At 41.7% G+C, this 8,018-nt stretch overlaps 1 long non-coding RNA gene across 1 annotated transcript; it reads right to left on the bottom strand.

The window, feature by feature from the left end:
- Positions 1–1,761: 1,761 nt before the first annotated feature.
- On the bottom strand, positions 1,762–5,123 carry LOC120095651 (uncharacterized). The gene is made up of 3 exons (XR_015633743.1): positions 5,074–5,123; positions 4,625–4,781; positions 1,762–2,220 (listed from the first exon to the last, which is right to left on the bottom strand). It is a non-coding gene; the product is annotated as an uncharacterized LOC120095651 (long non-coding RNA).
- Positions 5,124–8,018: the final 2,895 nt, after the last annotated feature.

Here is an 8,018-nt window from a genome sequence, read left to right as displayed (position 1 = left end):
ATAACTAGTTTAAATTTATTTAAAGTTTTAAATTTATAATTACAGCTTTCACAAACAGAAAACATATATCTTCTATAATTACTTCTACTCTAGGGAGTTTGGGGGGGGGCAATCTCTGTCCTGCTCTTGGGACCCTTCCCTCCTACTGGGTGGCCTTGTCCAGCCTTATTATGAAGGTTTGTACCTAGTCTTATTGTAACTTCCTATGCCATATTCAGTAGATAGCCCTGGGATGCCTGCTTTTTTACTGAAAGAAATGCAGGAGGAGTGGATCTGGAGGAGGGGAGTGAGGGTGGGGGGAAAATGTGGAGGGAGGGGAATCTGGTCAGGATGTAATGTAGAGAGAATAAATAAAAATGAATAAAAAATAAACTCTATGCTTCTATCTGTAAATAAATAACAATTTGTTGTGATTGTATTCTGCGAATTGAGACAACCATGGTATGAAAAGCTGACAAGTTAGAGACAAGAGAACGGCAGGTAGGTGCTGACTCGATGAGCAGAAAACACAAAACCCGCTCTGCCAGATATTCTCAAGCCCTGCTTAAGCACCCAATGAGAACAACCACGTATTGGAAGAACAACAATATCAACCAACCAGCACTCCCAGAGCTCCCAGGGACTAGTCCACCATCCCAAGAGAACACAGGGATAGACCCATGGCTCCAGCTGCATAGGTAGCAGAGGACGGCATTATCTGGCATCAGGGGGAGGGGAGGCCCTTGGTCCTGTGAAGGCTCGATGCCCCAGTGTAGGGGAATGCCAGGGTGGTGAGGTGGGAGTGGGCAGGTGGGTGGGGGAATACCCTCATAGAAGCAGGGGAGTGGGTGGGATGAGGGTTTGCGGAGGGGAAACCATCAAAGGGGATAACATTTAAAATGTAAATAAATCAAATAACCAATAAAAAATTTTTAAAAAATGAATGAGCAAAGCATCATGAGCAAAACAGGGCTATCCCAGGAGAGAAGTCTGAGTTAGCCCCTGCAAATCCAACATCCAGTACACACGTGATGGAGCGAAGACAAATCAGAGTTCCTACTGAAGAGTTCACAAGATGTGCTTACCTGATTAACTAAATACCCATGTGCAACTCAAAATGAAAAAATAACGTAATGTAGTAGAAACTGAGAAAGAAATCTTTGTTTAACAGGGTAAACAAAAAGAGTCAACTCTGCCACTTAATTGTAAGAAAGAAACATCACTTTCAAAATCAGAAATGAGGAAACATATCCCTAGGACCCTCACTTCCGTTCAACATTATGCAGGAAGTTTTCACCAGGGTGATAGGTCAGAGCAGGATACTTTCAGAGTCATTATTCATTGACAGTATATGTGTACGTGTAGAGTACCCAAAATCATGCTGTCCTGGTTTGCTTCTCATTAGTGTGATAAAACACTGACCAAAAGCAGCCCGGAGAGGAAATGGTTCACTTGCCTAACATTTCCACAGCACAGTCCATCGCTAAGGAATGGATGTCAGAGCAGAAACTCAAGCAGGGAGCTAGATTCAGAAACTGAAGCAGAGGCCATGGAGGATTGCAGCTTACTGGCTCAGGTCAGGCCCACGCTCAGCATTTTCTTATACCTCTCAGGACCACCCACACTGTACTGGGCCCTCCCACATCAGTCATTACTAAAGAAAAAGTCCTCACAGGCCAATCTGACAGAGGCCAATCTTCAGTTGGCATTCCTCCTCCCTCATGACCCCAGTTTGCATCAGGTTAACAAAAATTAACCGGAATAAATCACCAGGATAACAGCTAAGTTTAGCAGATATTTTAATCAGCAAATGTTGTTCTTTTATGACATCATGCATGTGTACCAGGTACTTGGGGCCCTCTCCCCACATCCCAGTTCCACTCTTCCTCTACCACCTCCACCCACTCCTTATAACCCTTATACTCTATTTACCAGTGTAGAATTGTTTAGTATCAGCAGAATTCAATCAGGGGCATCTGTATGACCCTAATGCTAGAACTAATGAGCAGAGCCTCATGAGTTTGCCAGTGGATATACAACTGGATACCACACTTGTCTCAGAATCTGTCAGTTGCCAATAGGTCAGCAATCAGTGGAGTGGCCCTGTGATTCTCATTCGCCATTCCCAGCTGACTGTTAGGAGTGCTGAGCCCTCAACCATTCCTTATTCTCAACATCTTCTGCATCCATGGGTCTTCAAAAGGAGAGGCATCTCAGTCTCTGGCTGAGAGTAGCCTTTGTCTATGGGTATAAAGACAGATATTTAGGGGTGGTGTGATTCTCTGTCAGTTCAGCTAAGTACAATTTTTTTAATTCAGGGTTTAGACATCAAAATTAAGTGTCTGTCTATATTCCAGAAAGAATGGAAAATTATACTTTTTTAAAAGTTACTGTTTACAACAGCTACAAAATATAAAGTATCTCCAGTAGGGAAGAGGATAGTGTACTGTCATTCATATATATATATATATATATATATATATATGATAGGAAGAACCCAAGCATCCTCAACAAATATGGTGAAAGAGTGAAGTACTCCCATGCATGGATATTGATCTGGAAAGGGGGACGTTCCAATGCATCCTATAACACAGGTGAAAGACAATAGTCTCCTGGGTGGAATAAGCCAGACACAAAAGAGCAAAGACTGACTCCACTTCCTAGAGAGATCTAGAACATAGGCAAATTCCAGAAACAGAACAGATTATCAGGGACTATAAAAAGCTGAATGATGAGAAATTGCTTAACAGCCACCACATTTCTTCCTTGTTTGGTTTTTTTGTTTGCTTGTTTGTTTTTTACATCTTTAAACCATTTTTTTATTTTTTTGTTATCTCATTTATTACATCCATGCCACAATTTCTCTTCCCTGTCCTCCCCCATCCTGTCCCCCAACACCTCCCTTTTCCCCTAGATGCACTCCCCACCCCTAACCTCTCCTCCTCTCAGAGAAGGACATGCCTCCCAGGGACTTCAAACAAACACAGAATAACAAGCTAAGATAACACCAGGCACATACCATTGCATCAAGGCTGGTCAGGGCAACCCAGTGGGAGGAAAAGGGTCCCACAAGCAGGCCAAAGAGTCAGTGACAGCCCCACTGTTAAAATTTCTTAAGAAAACCATAAGAAGATCTTCATAACATGGATGCAGAAGACCTAGGAAAAGGATCTCTTCAAGTTCCCATGAGTCTCCGTCAGTTGATTCCGTGGACCCCGATCTCCTGCTTGTCCCCAACCTCTCTGGTTTCTGCAATCTTTCCTCCCCCTCTTCTGCAGGACTCCCCAGGCTCTGCCTAATCTCTGGCTGAGAGACTCTGCGTCCATTCACACCAATTGCTGGAAGAAGTCTCTCCAGTCTCTTTGATGATTCTGCTCGTCTCCAGACCCAACACACTGCCAACGGGACAATCTGTACATCAAAGGTTGTCGATTAGATTGGTGTCCCAATCCCTCCACTCGAAGCCTTGCCTGGTTACAGAAGATGGGTTCAGGTCCCATGTCCCCTACTATTAGGAGTCTTTATGATGGTTACTGTCATAAATTCTATGGAGTTTTCATTGCACTGGGTTTACCGTGTTTTCTTTTTCAGTTGAAAGACATCTAGGTTCTTTCCAGTTTCTGACTACTGTGAATAAAGCTGCTATGAACATAGTTGAGTAACTGTACTTGTGATAGAATGGGGCAGCCTTTGGAATTATCCCCAGGAGTGGTAGAGATGAGCCTTGAAGCAGATCGATTGCCAATTTTCTGAGAAACTGCTGTATTTATTTTCAAAGTGGCTAAACAGATTTGCACTCCCACCCAGCAGTGGAGGAGTGCGCCCTTTGCTCCACATTCCAGCATGAGCTGTCACTTGTGCTTTTGATCTTGGCCATTTTGACAGATGTAAAATGGATTCTCAGTCCTTTTGATTTGCGTTTCCCTGATGGCTAAGGATGTTGAATGATTAAATGTTTACTGACTACAAAGTTTCTGTTTACAAAACAAAAGCGGGGGGGGGGGGGGGGAGCTGCAAGAAGACAGTTGAAGTCATTGCACGACTCTGTGACTATGTTCCATGTCTCAGGATCACGTAGTTTAAAGTGGTTAGCACGGTAGATTATGTTAATAGCTTGACGCATATCTTTTGTGTGGTGCTGGAGATGGAGCACAGCCCTGTGTGTGCTAGGCAAGTGCTCTGCCTTACCACAGCATCCACTGCCCTCAAAGCCTATTTATGAGGGCCATTTCTCATTGAAGCAACTCTGGTTGGAGCCCAGGCTAGCCAGGCACACAGAAATCACCTAAAATAATTGATCAGCCAGTACAGTTCTTAGATGATGCGGTCATGGCTTACATCCATGGGAAGGGAAGAACAGAGAAGCAGAAAAACAGCCACTTAGCACCTTCTCTGCCACAAATATTTCCGAAGTCTTTTCATCTTTAAAGGCTCCTATGGCTCAGAAAGAATCTACCCTTATAATCAGAACCCCAGTTAGGCATCCTGGTTTATTCACTTGCTGATTATATTTTCACATTTTATCATCTTCATATTTATCAGGGGTCAACATGAGATGATTTTTCACTAAATATGGGTTGGTTATTCCTCTAGGTAGCTTCTAGTACAAGCTAAACTGTGCCAGCAACCACAGCCATAAGCTTACCTTGAGATCACATGAAAGAGCTTACAGCACTGGACTTCTCCGGATTGTCTGCTCCACTAGCAACCCAAAGGACAAAGGTGATCTTCATTGGCGAAGCACCAAATGATCTCAATAACTTATTTTTGTGTTAAGCTGTCATCCCTGGCCTCTAACTCATCTGTTGAGGTAGAGCATTGGGGGCAGAGACACAGTGAAACAAATGTAATGAGAGGGTAAACCAAGAAGCACTATCAGGAACTGCTGGTACCGTATACATGCCAGGATCACACTGGGAAATGAGAAAGAAAGCATTTGTCTCACGTAACAGAACAAAAGCAAGCAAGCTTTCTTTGGAATAAACAATTCCGATTCTTTAATGTTTACCCGTAGGTCAGCTTTAAATAATAAAAACAAAAGCATTGTCTAGAAGCCAAAGAGACTGGAGGTCAAAGCCTACCTCTACCACTTACCATGACGTGGTCTTGGCAAGTCATGTCATGTCTCTGGATCTCAGTTTCATCGCCTATAAAGGGTTGGCTTGCCAGAGGCTTTGCATCGTGTAGTTCTAGAATCTGCTGCCTAGATACCAGCACTAACTACACCAGCTAGGTGTGGCACCTCCCGACCCCTTCCTTCTCTGTGGATTACTTTCCTCAGTGGAAAATGATAGCATATGATGGCATAGTGTTAACCAAATGTGCTAGTGCTTCCGGCCTCCTTACAACTGTGTTATAACAAATGCTGAAATGTAAATGGGAAATATAAGAGAGTTCAATTTTCTTAAAAAAAGAAAAAATAGTCCCAGACTTTTAAAAAGCACTTCAGAAAACTGATTTTCTAAAGTTTGCGATCAGAGGGGCACTGTTGTTTGCCTTTGATGAATGATTCCACTTAATGTAAAAATTTAGTAGTTTAAAGTTTAAAGTTTCTTAGTAGATACTTTAAAGAGATTATTTCCCATGCAGATAATTATCAAGAAACCCCTTAGGGCATGCATACAGCTAAGTATAACTAAATCATCGTCGTCATCATCATCATCATCACCATCATCATCATCATCGTCAACGTCGTCGTCGTCATCATCATAATTTAAATCCTTTAATACTTTGAAGAGATTTTTTTTTCCAGGCAATTATCAAGCTCCAAAAATGAATCAATACTGCTTCCGGAAAGAGCAGAGAAGCCACGATACCTGTCGACGCACCGTTAAAATAGGATGCTGTCTGAGATAAGGTGGTACAGCCAGGCCCGTTCTACTATCTACATAAAGCCTGGGAGCCAAGGCCATGGGTGTCAGGGACTGAACAATGAAGGAGGTTCAGTCTCCAGTTTTCTTCTCTGTGTGTTGCCCTCCTACTCTACTTTGCTCCTGCCATGGCTTCAGAAACTATATTCTCACTAAAAGCTCAGAAGAAATGAAAGCAAAAGTTCAAATGCTGAGGCAGACAAATCGATTACCCACTCTTCTTTTTGCCTACAGTCATTACTATGTTTATGTCTTCTGCTCATTTGGTAGATGACACATAGAAAGACTGATCCTTCCATTCTCCATAAGAGAGAGCAAGTCATTCGCTTATTGAACACACTTTTTATTTATTTGCTTATGTTAGAAAGTGTGTATTTCATAATATAAAGTTTCTAACAATTGCCGTCAAGTCACATACCTGGAAGTGTTTTAGGAATTGACACATTCTGTGAGGCTCCCATGCCTCAAGCCCAAAGGTTCACAACAAAAAAAAATCCATGCACAGAAGAAAAGGTGTCTGGGAGTTTGATACTACCTAAATCAAATTTTGTTTTATACATTTCTTTTGTTCCCTCCCCTTAAGAACTTTTAACCCACACGCATGGATCAGTTCTAAGGCAAAAACAAAGAGAGGAAAAAAAGAAAAACAAAAACAAAAAAAAACAAAGCAGTGTTAGGTTTAACACGGCAATGGCACCTCACTACTCTATTACCAATTTCACTCAACTATGACCAGAATACATGAAAGAAACAGCAGAAAGGAGGGGAGATTTACTTTATCTCATACCTCAGGCTTGCAGTCCATTGTGGTGAGAAAGCAGCGGCAGCAGATGGATATGGCTGAACACAGCTTGGCAAACCAAGCAGTAAGCCACTAGAACCAGGGTCCAAGCTACAACCTACAGAAGCCTGTCCCTAAGGATTCACTTTTACCAGCCAGACTCTACTTCCAAACATTCTATATCCTTCCAAAACTACAATAGTGTACAAGCAAGAGAATCAATGTTTAAAATGTTTCGAGGGGAGGGGGAAAAGCCATAGCAGGACAATGGAGGCTGACGTAAAGATCTCGCTCTGTGTATTTACAGGTTGTTATCAATGTTCCTAAGGGATGGATGGTACCAGGCTTTGTATGTTTAAGTGGGCAATTATGTCTTATCAGTTGGACATAAGATTATTGTGTTATGTGTTCTTTTATGTGACGGTTTCAGTGTAGCAAAGTTTGCAGCGGCAAGAGACACTGGGCCACCGAGGAGTTGGGATGTGTTTCTGCCAAGATATCTAGCAGATAGACACTGCAGTGTGACCTAGCAGGATAAAAGACCACAATACTTTTTTTATTTTTATATTTTTACAATAACAGATGGCGAACCAATGTGATGGGCAAGAATCCACTAGTAATCCTAAGAGTTGAGAGAAAGTTTTTATTTTCTAAGTAAGAGGAAGCCCGTGCCAGTTAAGGTCATGTGATATCTCAAGGGAAGCAGCCTGGACTGGCAGACTGTAGGTCCCCTGCTGTGTGATAAGTAATGGCAGCTCAGAGAGTTAGAGATTAAAAGCTGCTTTTTAAAGAAAGTTGTTTAGAAAGTCTTTCAGGATACTCATATTCTTTTTAACGTGGGCTCCACGGGAATTTTGGGTTGAAATCCTAGTTAGACAAGCTACTTCTTGTAATTACAGGTATTATTAAAAGATGATTAAGTTTGTTTTTAGAAAGAAGAGAGTAAAGAGATTACCTGAATCAGGTGGGGATTTTCATCCACGGTTCAGAACTCAACCTCCAAGTAGAGAGTTGTGATGAAATGTCTGTAACACCAGGGAGAGTGAATGCAGACATATATTATAGAAGTTATTAAGGTTAAAGAAAAATCTGTGGCTCCAGGTAGAGAGCTTAACAGATGGTTATATTTTGGGTAAAAGTCCTGAGTTTTAAGTTGCTTATTAGTATTAGAATTCATAGAAGGTGTTTAGGTTTGTTTTAAGAAGAGTACAGAGATTACCTGAATCACGTGGGGATTTTCATCCATGGTTCGGAACTTATGGAAAAATTAGTCACTGACTCCAAGTAGAGTATTGTGATATTTACAAATTATTAAGGTTAAGTAAAAATCTGTGGCTCCGGGAAGAGAGCTTAACAGATGGATATATATTTAGGTTATTAAGGTTAAA

Source organism: Rattus norvegicus, chromosome 11 (assembly GCF_021556685.1).
Source record: "Rattus norvegicus strain SHRSP/BbbUtx chromosome 11, alternate assembly SHRSP_T2T, whole genome shotgun sequence".
Classification (NCBI taxonomy): domain Eukaryota; kingdom Metazoa; phylum Chordata; class Mammalia; order Rodentia; family Muridae; genus Rattus; species Rattus norvegicus.
The sequence above is the reverse complement of the archived record's forward strand: the minus strand, read 5'-3'. Positions and strand labels throughout refer to the sequence as shown.